Source organism: Amblyomma americanum, chromosome 5 (assembly GCF_052857255.1).
Source record: "Amblyomma americanum isolate KBUSLIRL-KWMA chromosome 5, ASM5285725v1, whole genome shotgun sequence".
NCBI lineage: Eukaryota > Metazoa > Arthropoda > Arachnida > Ixodida > Ixodidae > Amblyomma > Amblyomma americanum.
In genome coordinates, this window is record NC_135501.1 from 122,210,197 (window position 1) to 122,227,288 (window position 17,092).

Genomic DNA, 17,092 nt, shown 5'->3' on the forward strand with positions numbered 1-17,092 from the left:
CGGTGTCGAGGCTGGAATCTGGGCTCGAGCGGGTTGTTGGTGAATCGGAGATGGTCTTCGATACCGGCGTTACATCTCGAACGCCATCCATGTGCTGTCGGATAACTCCGCGGCGGTAATGTCGGTGCTTTCCACAGTGTATGGCATAGTCGAGGCGTAGTGGGCTCGGCGAGACGCAGTGGCTGCGAAACTCTACTTGTCTTTCTTCGAGCGCAGGTCTAATGCATAAAGGGATTTGAATTGCAGAGACTAATAAATCGGTGAAAAATACGAATTGCTCTCAACTAGGCCACAGCTTTATCCAGTGTACTGCTGATAGCAACAGATGTTTTACAGTAGTGATAACATGGAAGCCCCTGTGTGTCTCTTGACATAGATATGTGCAGAAGCTCATTTTTTCTTCTGAGGCATATGCTATGTAATCCATATAATCACCAGTTGCGGTGAGGTTTATCATCTCAAATGACCATTGAAAACCATTACAAATACAAGTGTATGTCCTTGTTCAGTTTATCCAAGTTATGCTACATCTCTTGCTTGACTTGTATAAGATGGACTACATGTTTACGAAAACATGGTTTCTGTTGGAATACTGCTTGGCATGCATTATATTTACAATGGTGCATTGTGATAACTAGAGAGCGACATCACAAAATTAAGCTTGTGATAGAGGGTAAAGGCCTCCCAAAAAAGCAAACCGGCTTTCTTCTATGCTGCATCGTAATCTTTGGTACAGTTAATGAGTGCCGTTTGCTGCCTGTGGTGCTGTGTTCTATCATATCTGATGAACAAAGCACATGCGATTAAATTACTCGAGAGAAGGCAATGGTCCCACATATATTCCGAATGAGCTCCAGTCCTTTTCGACAGCAAAAAGTGTTCTGCACACTGAATATTAGAATATTGAGTGAAGTATAACCGCAGTGCGTGTCTCAGTTTGAGACATGCGAGCAGGCAGTTGTATTGGAAGCATATACGTATACATTGTGATATTGCAAAGCACTTTATCAGTCGCCTTTATATGTTTGTCTGGGTCATATGAGGGAGACATGAGGCCACCATCTGTGCTCCTACACGCAGTTTCTTGCTGTGCAGATAAAATTACAAGCCCAAGGCTGCCTGAGGTGACTGCTTTCATCAGTCTCGGACGGAGTGCACACTTCGGCAGTCAATATCTTATGATTCGTCACCTAGAAAACATTATTGTATGTTAGATGCATAGTGCAGGTCTTAGTTCACTTTTGCGTTTGCACATGAAAGGAACAAACCTGTGAAAAGCAAAGCAAGGTCCACATTATTCTGTCCTCAACTATACTTGTTGGTGGAAGTCACCTGGCATTCAAGGTTGCGTTCCAGCTCATCTTCTATGCACTTTTTCGACAATGTTTTTATTTATATTTTCTGGTGTTTAAGTCGCGTTTTTTGTCTGAAATTCCTTTTGGTGCGTTATCCACTAGTGCGACTTATGTATAGATTAAACCCGGCGGCGGCGGCTGCGCTCCAAGAGCCGCCCTTGTGTTGTGCGATGTCAGCGCATGTTAAAGAGACCCAGGTGGTCCAAATTAATCTGCAGCCCACCACTATACGGCATCCATCATAGCCCAAATGTCGTTTCGGGGCATTAAACCAATTTACAATTTTTGCTTGGCAAAAAATGACGTCACCGTGTATAACCTTCTGCCTTGCGCAGTAAGTAGGTTTCATCAGAAAAACATAGGTTCATCGCTTGCGAAACGAAATGCACCTTAATTATACATTTTTACATACAATTTTATTCTGAAGAGGGGAAATGCGTAATATTTTTAAATGTATAGCTTTTTGTCAATAAGTTCTGATTTTTGAGTCGCTTCCATCCATGTCACTTCTATTCGCCATGTAGTGTTCATTCATTGCACGCTAACTGAGCGTTGTGGCGTGCTTGGAATGTGTTGTGCCTTATTCCTCGCTAACCATGACGTACGCCGTCTGTGAGGCAAATATATATAAGTTACGACGTGAAATTCAAGCTGCATGCAGTTGAATTTGCACAGGAACACGGGAACCTGGCTGCAGGAAGGCAGTGATGGAAAGTGCCACCTGTGTGCTCCAGACAATAAAGTCTGCCAAGAAGGCCAGCCGTGGCAAGAATACATGCTGGCCGGAGCTAGCTCGAGAATCCTTTGCGTGCCCAGGTCCTCGAGCAAAGAGCCGAAGGCAGGGGGCTGTTCACAGTGCAACTCTGTCTCAAAGCGAAGACCCTTGCAACAGAGACGAATACTGTTGGCTTCAAGCACGATCCGTCATGCTGCTTCCGCTTTATGCGGCGGAAAGCTGGTGCGAGCGCGGAGGACTATGGATTACCCTGACGACCTTAAGGCACAACTGGACAACTTCAGTGCATTTGTGAAAGGACATCAGCGCGAGCCACATTATCGGCATGGATGAAGGCCCGCTTACTTTGGACATTTCTCTTGGGATGATATTCGCCGAGAAAGGGAAAGAACTATAACGGCGAGGACATGTCACGAGAAGTCACACTTCGATCACTGTTGTTCTCGCCTGTTGCGCGAACGGTACGAAGCTGCGTACCGCTAATTTTTAACCGCAACGTACGCTCCCGAAGGACTCTGGTCGTCGTCGTGGTACACTTTAGGTTTTAGCACAGGCTTGTTACCTTTGTGTCGTCTCTTTCCAGTGTCAGTGATTTGTGCCGCACTGTGGCAAGTTGAAATCACTGACAGGTTTGCGGTCCTGCTAGTGAAGCGCCATGATTCCATGGGAAAACATGGTCTCACACTGACCTTTCTTCAGGCGCAATCCTTTGAACTCTTTCGGCATGTTTTTCCTGTTCATTCGCACCGTTCCCACAGCATTGGAGCCACCATTTTTGATCGCCAAGAAAAGTTTGGGTGACTAATACGAATTGTCCAGGTAAATGGTATGGCCGTCAGCAAGCCTGTCACCGACGAGTTCAATGACGACAGCTTCACTGCACAGCATTGAAGAAGTTGTGTCTGACTTCGTGTTTTGCCCGGTGTGTATTTAAAAACTCAGGCAATAGCCACTGGACGACTCGCAAAACTTATAAAACTTGATCCCAAAACGCGCACGCGTAGATGGGTTGGACTGCACGTATTGCAGGCATCTGCGGAATTTCATGAGACTTTCATCCACAGCAAGGTCTTCTTTAGGAAAGTACGCACTTTCGAAAGCTTTCAGCAGATACTCAATAACTGGACGAAGCTTACGGAGCCTATCATCAGAGCTTGTGGCTTCCACGCTACAAAAATGAAGATACTTTGACAGCTGCCAAAACCATTTCCGTGGCATCACTTCTCCAAAGATTGGCGTTCTGTTCACACTCCTTTCTGACCAGTGTGTATAAGCTTTTTTTTACTTGGACTCATCAAAATACACAGTGCAGTGTAAAGTTTCACCTCTGCTGTTGTTTTCGGGAACCATGCAGAATCTGGCTTTGAAAGCTGCATCTGTCTTTCAAAATCGTTTGTGTACTCGCAAACCGATCCCCACATCTCATTATTTAGTAGGGCATTTAAGGATCCTCGCAGAGAACTCGTGCTTGTCAGGGCCCCATTCATGCGCCGTTTCAGCCCGAGTGATCCCATAAATGGAGCTCGTCTTATTTTGCGCTGCCGTTGTCTTTCTAGATTCATTGAACCATTTTTGGGCGCTTAGCTGTCGAGGCACGTGGGCTGTGTTCTTGTGATTCTGGCTCAAAAGCACTGTCCAGGGCGCTGTCATTTTCGGATGATGGCTCAGACGAGTCAGTCTTCGTCAGACGTTTCGACGTCATCGCTATTGAAGAGAATGTCCAGAATTTCTGTCAGAAAGACCGCGCCGGGCTCTCTGGTCAGCCATTTTTTTTGGACATGTCAAAGGTGAACAACACGCACAAAAAAACAAAAACATTTCTAGCACTGGGACGTGCTGCCACCTGTTGCACAAACAAGCATTTTTCCTGCAAAACCATAAGCAGCGTCATCCATTTACAACTTTGCAAAACACAAAATAAGAAGCGACCGTCATTTCGGCGGCTTTGGCAATACCGCCCCCACGCTCAACCCCGGCGATCCGCCGGCTTTGTGGCAGTGAATTGGTTAAAGCAGTGTGAACAATATTTCAATGTAAGACGTGCCTTAGCGCCCACTGCTTGAGCCATTAAAGGTGGTGATGGGCTCTCCCACTGCACCTCATGCCACCTACAAAAAACAACGAACCACCTCTATTTGGTACATGTTACAAGAACACAAAATGAATACTATATGATGAACACCAGCTACACAATATAGTTCTCTGCTGTAAGACAACTGCTGTCTCCCACACTTCTGCTTCTCAGATAATTACACAGTGTGCATAATGCCCTCGTCAGCCATTTAACATGCTCAGGCTTTTCCCCTAATGTCCTTTCAAGGATCCTTCAGCAGGTGACAAGGATTCCGAATGCATTTTCTGCACATCTCCTGTTCCAGGAAGAAGAAAAATGCATCACATTACTTCTTGTACGCAGTCCTTTTACTTGAATATAATGGAAATATCTAGTGAACAATGGAAAAAGATACACGGATGATTCAGCAAAAGAAGCGCACAGCTCAGGTTTTAGAGCTGTGTGGTAGTACTGCATTATATTTTAGTTTTGGGGGCTCGCTTTTACTGCAATGCCCAGAAGAAAATGTTTTGCTTGTCCCTCTCAGCTTCATAGCATGAAATTCACGTGCAAATTGCAAGCACAGAAGCAGCTGCAAGTTTGTGCTGCGGTGCATGAAAGTAGTCATCAAGTCTGGCACTTCACATACCTGAGTGTAATGCCAACCTTTCAGCAGGATATTGGCTCTCTAACAACATATTTCTTCTGGAGGTGTTCTCCAACAACTCCTAAAATAAAGTCTAGTTGCTGTGGGCTCATCCTGTAGTATTTTTGCTGTGGGCTCATCCTGTAGTATTTTTTGAAATACCCCAGATCCTCCTTCCTGATTTTTTTGTCTGATATTAAATGAAACCGACAATGATTACACAACACGCAAGAAAAAACAACCACCTGAGGACGCAGAACGAAAGTTTTACAGCCTGCCTACACTCACAATTTTGATAATATTACAAAGTGCAGAACGTAATTGGCGCTGGTCTGCAAGGACACGCGGTCTATGTGAATAGCACAACATCCAGTGATTGCCAAACAACCTGTCACAATTGTTGGCGCATGGTAGTCCGCAGTATGCAGTCAGTGAAACCCCCATCTGCGTGCTGCAGTAACCGAAATTTACCGAATTAATTCAGGTGTCCGCCGATATGCGAGACAGATACTGCACCATTTCCTTTCCCCCAAAGACGAATTTTCATAAAACACCGGTGAATTTTGATGCGTTAAACGGAATGGTAGGTATGATCCATGCGACACCTGCCGTGGAAACCAACACCCGAACCACGGCCGTAAGGGAAAGAAAGTGAAAGGGAAATTCATTTTAAGGAACAGAAATTACACATATCTCGATGGAGACCCGAACCGCGCCGTAAGCAAAAGAAAATGAAGTCATGCACAGTGCATGTGCTGCTCCACTCTTGTTTCGCACATGCGCACTATCGGCCTCACAGGCTCGGGGCGAAATGCTCGACTGGGTAGCGTAATGTAGCTCTCGCTACAATAAAATTGAAGAAGCTGAATCTGCAGTATCTAAAATGCATCATGAAAGGCCTTCAGAAAGTCACCAACGGATATCACACTCTCAGGGAGAGCGTTCCAGTCAGTAACCGTCCTTGGAAAAGGAATAAGAAGATTTAGTAGAAGCGTTAGCTTTCGTGAAATATGGCGCTGAACTTTTATCATGGTGATGAGGAGTTCAACACGTTTCCGAAAACTGTACATAGCATTATACACTGATAAAAGAGCTGGTTCACTGATCTCGCCGGAAAGACAGGCGGCAGCAATTACAGAACTAATACGGCACCTCGCAACTCTCGAAATGATTGTTGAGGTAAGCATTTTGGACGCTTTTCATTCCGTTCGCCCAAAATATTCTTCTCCAAGCATCCGATATCACTGCTTTCGGCGTCCTTGATTGTTTATTCCTTTTTTATAAATTTCAACTCGGCCTCTAATTACAAGTCTAAATCCTGGAGTTCACTAAGGTGGCACTTTGGGCTAGTTGGTATGACAGGGAAAAGATATGGCGCTGGAGAGATATGGCACACTGTGTATCACTGCATCCTGTTTCTCCAGGGATGTATCTCTTCTCTACCTTACAACTCGTCAAAAACAAAAATGGACAGCATTCTCTCATCCTTCTCACATGCCGCTGTCTTGTCAGCATTTTCAGTCCACACAGCGTCCTCACCTGCTCCTTCCACAACAAGCCCTTCAACCATCGAGCCTTTTCCGTCCCCTCTTTCTCTTCTCACTGGGTGCTTTTTTGAATATCCTACTACTGCACATGCATTCCTCAGGCACACAGAAGGCTTCACGCTGCATTGATAGTTTTCTTTCGCCCACAAAAGCACTTCCTGCTCCCTCCTCCTCCCACAGGGTCATGCGGCTGTGGTGGCAGTTTGCCGAACTATACGGCCATGTCCCGGAAAGCTGGGCTTGATGGATGCAGGTATAGTCCCCAGTCTTGTATGCTGGGTTGCACAGGGCGCAGCGGGGCTGGCAGGGTTGTCCTGCTATGGCATTACTTTGTGCGCATAGGGAGCAGAGTGGAGTCTCAGGGCCTAAGCTTGTCACAACTATGGTCCTGCCGATATCTGATTGTGCAGACTTGGAGGAGAGACTTGAAGGGACGGCAGCGGGTTTCGCTGCCATAAAGGTAGATCTAATATAGGCTCCAGTGGCCAGAAAAAGCGATCACCGCTGTGTTGGAAGAGCCCAGGCACCGAGCATAAAGGATCTGGTAGCCGGCTGCACGGAGAAATTGCAGGAGTTCTGCCGGGTGATGGCCAGGGGCTCATTGCGAATAACACCTTTGGATAAGTCATCACAGGCGGCAACTTAGGCGATCGGAAAGAAAGTTGGTGTACCCAAGGTAACTCAGGTGACCTGGCAGAGCTGGTTTTCCAGTCAGGCAGAGGATGCGCTGATGACAGCAGTGTTGATGCGGTGGCGGCACCACTGCCAAACAAGGGCGGTACAACTTGGGCGAGGTTCAGGCTGTTGCGGGGTTGGAAGAGCACTTCATTATCAGCCACTGGAAGCGGGGGAGAGTTGGTGGTGGCCAAGGCTGGCATGAGGTTAAAGGAATGGGCTGCGCTGTGTAAGGGGGTGTAGTGATTGGACAGGAATGAGATCTGGGAGTGGCAGTGTTAAGCCCCACCTCAATGGACACTTCCAATGCATACACGTGAAGCACCTAGCGCCGCGCCGCGGCAGAAGTCTAAAAAGGTGCGCATCTCCACGGCCAGTTCATGGTGCGCTCTCGTGCTCGTGCATGGAGGAAGGTGCTCGTGCATCGCTCACGTTGCCACGTCGTTGCTAAATTGCATAGGCTGAAACCGGCCATGTGCCGTGTACCGGCGGCGAAACTTTTTGCACAGCGACTTCCAAGGTTTTTGGACAAGGTCCACGCGTTCTGCACGATTAAAATGTGAGAAGTTTCAAGCACGCTTCAACTATGAAGTGGCCGTCATGAGCAAAGTGTATGCCTACGGTGCTCCCGGCAGCATGTCTGCTGCCACTGCTCTCCACAGTGCTGTCTTGACGTGCTCATTTTTGTGAAGCCTATCGCTTGCTAGCCACAGCGAGCGCTGCCTCTCTACGGCAGCGATCAGAAATTCATTGTTTATTTGATTCTGGACCATCACCGCAGCTGCAGGTTATCCAAGAAAATTGAAGAAACGGCGTGAAAGGCCGTACCGGATGTTGCGAGACCTGCACTCTCATTGGTTCACGTCGGCCACAAACCGGCGAGCCCCGTCCAGTGCGTGCGCGCGGGTGCAAATATTTGAGCCTTGCTCGTGGCTCGGGCATGCGCAGACCGGTTTTTCAGACGCCCGTGCGCGTAGGCGCTTTGCGTGTACGTTTCAGAAGTGCCCATCGGGGCGAGGCATTAAGGTTATCAGGGTGAGCAGGGGCAAGTCCTGGTCCTCGTCGATGTCTGTTGCAGAGTTGTATACAAAGGCGGGGGCAGTTGACGGGACTGGAGGCAGTGGTGAACGAGGTGAAGCAGGAGCAATCTGAGAGCTTGGCAGCGAAGTCTGCCGAGACACGGGGTTCATGGCCTGTGTTAGCCGCCAGGTGGAGGAAACAGCCATGGCAGTACGAAATTGACCAGACGCTTTTCTGGGAACTGGGAACCTCAGTCGTGACATCGGGTTGAGCTTCGTTGTGAGTGGTATCAGAGCCATCAAAAATGTCTCCACGCTTGGTGTGTGCTCATAGGGAACTCCCTGCAGCTGTGTACATGTGGTCTAAGTTTCCAGTGCGTAATTTCAGGGCTCAGCCGTAGTGACTTGCCAACATCATAATCAAGCCGACAACCTGTCGATCGTTTCCACTCGTGTGCATTCTCCTATGTTTGTGCTTCAGGTGGCAGAGTACGATGCTCATACACTTTTGCACATTGTTTATGCAGTCTTCTTTCTGGACTTTGTTGGAATTTCAAATATATTTTCTGCAAACCAAAAAGGAAAATTTGTGCAATTAACAGGGCAGCCAAAAACATTTATATATTTATATATATTCACAGATTTTCTGTACACGACAGACAAGAGACATTTAAAATAACAGAATAACTGAAAAACAGAAAAGTGAACATCACAGACATTTTACAAGCTTTCAGTACATAATGAGGAAGAAAAATCTATCGCAGACTTCAAAACAGAAAGTGGAACGTCACAGAAATTTCACAGGGATTTTCGGTAAATAATAAAAAGTAACGTAAAATAACCGAAGAACTGAAAAACGGAACAGCTGCCAGAAAATGTGTTTTTTTCCAAAAAATTTTTCCCATTGAAGTTGACAGAGTAATCAGTGTAGCCCGAAGATAAAATAGGCACTATATTTTGTAGCAGTTTAATTCGTCTCTCTATTCGTTTTAATTGCTTCTCTGTCACTAATTGCAGCTTCCTGGCGATGCAGGCTGTTGTGGACAGCATCATGCCTATATAGTTCCATAAACATACCCTTGCCTTCAATTAACCATCTGTAAGATCATATATGGTTTCCTAGAAAAAAAGGGAAATGCTTTGGTTTTTTGAGCTCCTGAAGGCTTCACAAATGATACTAAACAAATTTGAGGATAACATGCCTAGTTCATTAGAAAAAAAGGGGACGTATATGTCCCATTGGCACATTCCGAAGCTCTCTGAAGTGGGACAACACTGTCCCGTTGTCTCATGAAGGCACCATCCTGAGTTCATTTATGTGCCTATTTAGTGTGAAAGGCACCAAAACAAGTGCCACATAGTGCCACCTTGCACACCCCACACATGAACTTTGTGCGGACCTCATTTCCTGTGGTGGAGCACCACCTGCACCTTCGCCTTGTGGCCACTTTTTGTGGATTGTGGCCCGCTCCCTGTGAACTGAATTTTCTCCGAGACTCCAACCATATTTTGGCCGTTCTTTCGGCCCTCCTTGTTCTTCTAGTATGGTCCTGTGCTAGTGTAGTGCCTGAACGTTTGTCCATTTATGAGTTGCCGTCCTTGAACAAGCCGGAACCACAAGTATGCTATGTCATTGTTGGCGCTGTGTCAGATGTGTTGACGCTGACGCAGCGCCAACAAACAGATGTGCGATGGTTTGGTGTTCTGCACCGGACCGTAGCCAGTAGAGCCCAATGGCTACACGTTTTTCGACTGAGATGGCCTCCCGCATGGTCGTGGTCTCTCCTTCAAGAACGCATCTCAGCGCGTCAATGACGTACTAGAACGGGGCGGGCGTGATGCACAGCGATTGCCGGAAATGGAATTCGCCCTAGTTGGGCAAGGTTTCTTCAAACCATTTTTCATTGCGCTGGAACACCCAGCGCTCCCGTTGCACGAGTGCAAAAACTAGAAGCCACCATGGTGCTTGTAGTGAAGGCATTTGCAAGAAGCTGCTCCTCCAAGTTGCCGGTGACAGCAGCTTGTGAGCGCAATGCCGACCGTAACTGCGCTAGTCTCGCTTGCATCCTGCGCTTGTCTACTTCGGCGCTGTGCTCGCAAGCACAGAAGGGCTGCAGGCCTTTGGGTGTCCACTTCTTGCGCTCCGTCGTCCATCGTAACGTCTGCCATATTATGTCTGCCGATCTAGTGCTGGCTTGACTTTGGCTTGGCTCGTGATGGTTAGAGCTTAGCCCTTAATAAGAAGTCTAGTAACCTGCGTCCTCAATCTGCTCGTAATTTAAGCATTCTTTCAAGCATCTATGCCGTTTGCAATTCTGCGCCAGCCTCCAAAGAGAACGGACACATATGGGTGACCGACGGCCCGTGCCCAACTTACCATGCATCTCACCGTCCAGAACTGTAATACGTGATATAATCCAGTATAGCAGTTCTCATTAGCTGACAAACAGAGCAAACAGGATATTCAACATTAAAATTTTTAGATTATATTTCACAGCCATAGCAACCCACGAAACACAGAAAGTGCTTGTAGAAATCTATAAGTCATCTACACCAAGACGTTTTGACATCTACAAGAAGCATAACCAAGCTTTTATAAAGCCATCCGATGTCTTGAAGACCTTCTGTAGCCTAGGCTAATGCAACGCTATCTGTCGACTAGAAGAGGTTTACTGTGACATCTTGTTGACTTCTAAGCAAGACCATTTTTAACTATCAAGAAGTTTTTGTGCCCTTTTATAGCTGTGCTGATATAATCCTAAAACATCTTGTAAACATCTATGCGATGTACTTTTTAGCTGTGTAGAAGTGTTTTAGCCCTTTTGTAGTTTCGGCGATATGATACTAGTATTCATGTAAAGAGTCGCATGACGAAATTTTGCTTACCAAGAGTGTGGAAGAAACAGGTGTTTTTCTGTCTCATGCTCCAGCTGCCTGGCACCGAGATTTCTGCTCAAAGCCGACACATGGCTTGGCTGCAGAAACAGGGTGAATATGCCAGGCAACAGGGGCAAGAGACAGCACAGCAGCATATTTTCTCACACTCTCATCTAATACAGAAAATTTTTCCAATACTACAGCACATATTTTCCTTTCACCCGAGTTCTTACAAATTACAAAACATATCTCACAACAACTGTTCATGAGACACCATATTCTCTGCTGTAAGAATAAGTGCTTTATGCAAGTAAATTGCGCTCTTGCAATGCTGCTGTAGGATCAAAAGCTTGGCAGGGTGAATTACATTTTATAACTGTCTAGTCATGACAGAACTCTAATGAAAGTCAACGCAAACAGCATAAAACAAGGCAGCCTATTTTCAGTGTATAAATATTACTGGTGCAAGTGTAGAAAAACAAGTAGCCTTTGTTAAGGACTCAAAACTTTTTATTCTCAGTGAAATGCTCTTATACTTCTATGCAAAAACATCGACTAACGACTTGAGAAAGAACTCCAATTCAACAGCTATAAAATATGCGGACTTCTGTTTAGTAGGCACCCATCCAGGCAGCTTGTGATGACTTAATCTTCAGCTGCATGCCATAGCAAGTGTGAAGGAAGGCCTTGGTTACTGGGTAAACAAAAACAAATGTCCATTGTAGTAGTTCCCACAAATGCGAAAAGTCACTATCACAATTCAGTAATAAAGTCTGTAGCAATGACAAATATCTCAGATGATCTTTAACACATAAGAATCCTCACTTGCTTATGTAAGGCTGGTCAATATTTACCAAAACACATCTGAGAAAATAAAGAGTGATAAAAGCAGCTAGCATTGAGCGCTCACTTAGGACAATACGCAGATACATATAACCAACCCACAATCCGGCCTTAACAGAACACCTGAGTGTAGAAAAAAAAAGTGAATAGAACCTATACTAATGCTTAGCAAGGCAACATTACGTGAAGCCTGCAACGCACCTCAGAAAAGCTAGTATTCAGCTGAGTACTTGAAAGAGGAAGTCTTGGGACAGAGGATAATAATGGTACATCTGATGAACCAGTGACCACTTCCAAAAGAAAAAAAAAGAAGATACAAAGCTTTCAACAGTAACATATAGAACATACAGGGGAAATAGGATTTGTAGCAATTTTTGGAGCAGTAAAATCCATATTTGGAGCAACTTACGGGAAAAATATTCGGCATTTTGGAGCTAATATTCATAACTTGGAGCAATTTCACGGGAAAGAAGCCTTACTTCCTGTACAAAAATAAGATCTGAACATCGGACTATATACATGTGAGCCATAAAATCTAGTTGGTTTATTTTTTAAGGCTGTCTCACTTCAATTATGCTTTAGCTTCATTGGGCAAGGATCTGCAAATCATTTACAAATGAACGCTTGAGAAACCCATAAGGTAGGGATCTATGCACAAACCTGTAAAAAAAGGTTAATCCGTAGGTACACTATACAAGACCAAGCAAAGGAACATACAAGAAATAGTTTGCATCAACACTACAAAAAAATTTATTGCAGTTCTAATCACATGTAGACAGGAATATCGACTAGAACACATCACGACTAGCACCAACACCAAATAGACAAGAATGTCCACATCATGACTAGGTGCAAGGCAAGCTAAGCCGCTCCTGCACTATTACAATATACATGTCTAGTGTAGATGTTGTTTGCATGTCAATGCCTCGCCTTTTTTAACATTTGCTTTTCCAGTTCCTTGAGGTCTTTAAGGGCTTGCTCAAGGTTTCCATTCCCTGTAGTCAACAGCAAGCGACCACTTTCAACCTTGTCCATGTCTTTCTCTTTGATGTCGAAGTTTATCATCTCTTCAGCCCTAGTGAGCAACACCTTGCTGGCTTGCACCTGGCCTTCCAATGCTTTCTTCTTTGCTTCAAGAGTACACTGGTTTGAAACAGCCTCCTCTGCTGCCCGCTTGCTTGTGCTTTCTTCAGCGCTCATCCTCAGAGCATACTTCGCTCGTGACTGCCTCACACATCTCAAAAGGTCAGAGCTGAGGGGCACCTTACTTGCATCACCATCATAGCGCTGAAGATAACTTTTAATGTGGCGCATTCCGTTAACACTAGCGATGTTCAGAGAGCTCCGTCCATCTAAAAGGTGCTTATTTTCACTGAAGCCTCGTTCTAGGTCAGCATTTCTGTGTGGCAGAGAGAGAACTGCTTTTACAAGTTTCGAAAGCATGGGATACTTTGTTTCACCTGTTATTGTCTTCATGCAAAATATCTTTGCCCAGTAGACATCCAGCCTTCCTTCCAGGGTGCCTTTGCTCTGATCGCACTTCAGCATGAGCCATTCATCAACGAGAGATGACACCTGACCATCACCCAAAACCTGAGGAAGTTGCCCCACAATGTAGCGTAAGGACCGCACTTCCTGCTCAGCATTCTCGTATTGTAAACCCAGGAACCTTGCATGCATGACCACTTTATTTGTGAGGGGGAGCTTCTGAAGCAATGCTTTCGAACAAGCAAGGTAAAATGCCCGAGCTCCGAGGCGGAACTTTTTTTTCTCCGAAGAGTCCCAGCCTTCCATAGCTTTTCTGTGTCCACGCCAACTTCCGGTCGTGCCTTCCAAAAGGCAGCATCATCCAGGTTAAGCTTGGTTAACTCCTCTGCATTCTTGCTACAAAATATTTCGCTTCTTAAAAACCGACTCAAAACTCGTCGCACTAATCCTAGAATTTCTTCATGAAGGACATGCAGAAGTGGCTCCCGCCTTTGGAAGAGTTTCTGGAACCCGGTGAACAGCTCTGCAGCATTCCTCAGAAACAGTACCTTTGCATAAAGGTCCTTGCTGCTAAAAGCTGCAGCAAGTCTGCTGTGTTGGGTCTGCACACCTGGTCGCAGTCTACCACAGTTCCCCCCAAAAAAGTCCTGCAAGGCAGTGAATTGTTCTTCCACGCGGACTAGAGATTCTTGCAATGTCCAGCGATTAGAGACGTGTCGGAGGAAGACATGAGGCTCTATCCCCAAAATCTCTTGATGTTCTTTCAGGCCCTCGGCACGCACAGGATGCTTAAAATAATAATAAACATCCCTGACAAGTTCTTCAACATCAGAACAAAATGCATCTAAGCCCTTCGAAAATGCATTGTGCACTTTGTGCAAAGTGCACTCCCCAACATCAACAAGATTTGGGTTTATCTTTTGTTTCAGCTTAGATTTCACGCTCTTCATGACATTAGGGCCATCACTGAAAAAGCAAAGAAACCCTTGTTTTGGCAACTCAGTTAGGGCATCCTCTATGCACCCTACAATTATATCCCCAGTGGCACGACCGAGGTTTAAAGAGTTCAAGTGCTCAACAACAACTTGCTTTGCACTTTCGGAGAATTATCTAACCAGCAAATCCAACTGCTGCACACGCTGTTCAGGTTTTGGAGTTTCGTCAATCATTAACGAAAAAAAAACATTTGGCCGACACAACTCTGTCAAAAGCTTTGATTTGAAGTAAGGCCCCAGACCATCTGAGATGACATAAGAAAGTTTCGCCCTTCCACAGGTAAAACTCTTGGCCACATCACTGTCGGGAAACATCCTTTTATAGATGTGTGTTGCTGTGTCACCCCATGAGTAGGGAATGCCTTTTGAAACAACAGACATTGCAAATATGGTTTCAGCCTCACAAACTTGGTCTTGCAACGAGGCCTCCCCTGTGAAAAATCTATCGTGGCTTGCACGGTCTTGGGCGCCAGTAGCACACCACTAGAATCTCTATGCTTTGCCGCTACCTCCACATGCTTCTTCATGTTTGCATGGCGCTTGACAGCAGCAGTACCATGCTGAGCACAGCAAATTGTCACATTGCACAAGATACAAAAAGCATCTGTGTCCTTGATGCCTTCCCTGCACCAACCACTGATCACATCATTGTTGCAGTCCACTTCATTCAGCACCGAGGCATTGAATTTCGTGCACCGCTCTGTGAAGAAAGAAAAAAAGTTCATTTTATAAAAGGCAGTATGTTCACTACTATTACCAGCAAACAACAAACTACAGTCGGGAACTGATTTTTTTCGGCCTCCGGAGGAACCAAGAAAGTACAAATAATCGGGCATTTAGAAATAAAATTTATCCACTGCAATATTCATAGTAAGCCTCCCTATTCTTCCACCTGAAATTCATAGAAAATATAGGGTGGGGAACATGCATTTAAAAAAATAGCAAAAGCTAAAAAATATGTATTTTTCAACAAGGCGTGGCTTAAGAACCTTAACCACAGGATGTTATCTTGCTCATAAGCACCATAACCTAATGTTTTTTACTGGACACAAAATCTGCTGCATGCATCGCAGAAGTGCGGCACCAGAACAGCCTCATTCAAATCTGACTGCGATCAACCTGTGACCAAAAATGAACGCAGTACGACACAAAAAAAAAAACCAATAAGCTGGGGATCCAAGGGATGGAGGTTCGATTCCCTGGTAGACAAGGTTTATTAATTTATTTTTTAAATATCGATTCAATATGGTGATTGGGCATCCGGTCTCGACCAATCAGAGCCGCCGCAAAAGCGGGACAGATTTTCTTCACAACGATGAGGCATTAGACCTTAAAAAGTAAAAGGGCAAAGCCGCGTGACAGAAAGGCTTCCGAATTACAACTTACAAGCTAGGAAGGGAACGTACACTGAAAAAAAAAATCAGCGGGCAAAATTAGATGGGGGCAAATGGTGAAAGCAGATAAGTAGGGGAATTGTAAGCAAACAAAACTGGCGAGTTCCGTCTTCGGCACGTGGTTTACGCTTTCTAGGTGCGGGCGATGACTCGGGATATTAGGTGTAAGTAGATGTTGCCGAAAACCTTTGAAATGTTTTTTTTTTCAATAGCCGCCGGCATGCGACATTATACTGTGACTGTAGTGCAATGACTGATCTTGTGAACACTTCCTTTGTAGCACGAGATGAGAGCTTAGTCTGGAATGACGACTGCAGGCAAGCACAACTGCTTCTGCATTATTCCGGACTTTACCAGTATGCCTTGGCTGAGTTTTCTCGATGTTCCTGAGCTAACTTTAAATAGACCACTTCCGAATGCAAAGGGCCTTCATAGTTCGACGAGCCCGACTGCTGCTATCGGCACCCCCGTGTTGCTTTTTGAGTGCACGCGCAAGGCGCGACTGATTCACCTCCTATCTTACGATGTGAATGTGATCAACGAGAAAACGTACTGATTTCGCGGTGCATGGATGGCGCAACAGAATACCGGCAACTTCGAGCAGCAGCACAAAAAGTCATGCAACACAATGTGACACCTGCATTAAAAGGTTGTGGCGCATTAAACACAACCATACTAGTAAAATACAACCGCAAATTCATGCCCGTCTGCTCTGCCGCTTCATCTGAAGCCTGGCAAACGATGACATCGTTGATTTTGGCAGCATATCGCCCCCACCCCAAATAGATGGCGTTAATATTTGCAGCACCTCTCTCATTGATCTCCATCTAACACACATCGAACGAATCAAGTTTGAATGCACTCACCTTTACTCATGATGAACGACAACTGCGAATTCATGCCCGTCTGCTCTGCCGCTTCATCTGAAGCCTGGCAAACGATCACATCGTTGATTTTGGCAGCATATCGCCCCCACCCCAAATAGATGGCGTTAATATTTGCAGCACCTCTCTCATTGATCTCCATCTAACACACATCGAACGAATCAAGTTTGAATGCACTCACCTTTACTCATGATGAACGACAACTGCGAATTCATGCCCGTCTGCTCTGCCGCTTCATCTGAAGCCTGGCAAACGATCACATCGTTGATTTTGGCAGCATATCGCCCCCACCCCAAATAGACGGCGTTAATATTTGCAGCACCTCTCTCATTGATCTCCATCTAACACACATCGAACGAATCAAGTTTGAATGCACTCACCTTTACTCATGATGAACGACAACTGCGAATTCATGCCCGTCTGCTCTGCCGCTTCATCTGAAGCCTGGCAAACGATGACATCGTTGATTTTGGCAGCATATCGCCCCCACCCCAAATAGACGGCGTTAATATTTGCAGCACCTCTCTCATTGATCTCCATCTAACACACATTGAACGAATCAAGTTTGAATGCACTCACC

The 17,092-nt window shown here is 45.5% G+C and overlaps 1 protein-coding gene and 1 pseudogene across 3 annotated transcripts in view; one reads left to right on the forward strand and one right to left on the reverse strand.

Moving 5' to 3' along the window:
• The window catches only part of LOC144132655 (uncharacterized), a 197,001-nt gene that overhangs the window by 74,162 nt on the left and 105,747 nt on the right, over positions 1-17,092 (forward strand). The window lies entirely within an intron of this gene.
• On the reverse strand, positions 12,459-15,365 carry LOC144132651 (uncharacterized; annotated as a pseudogene).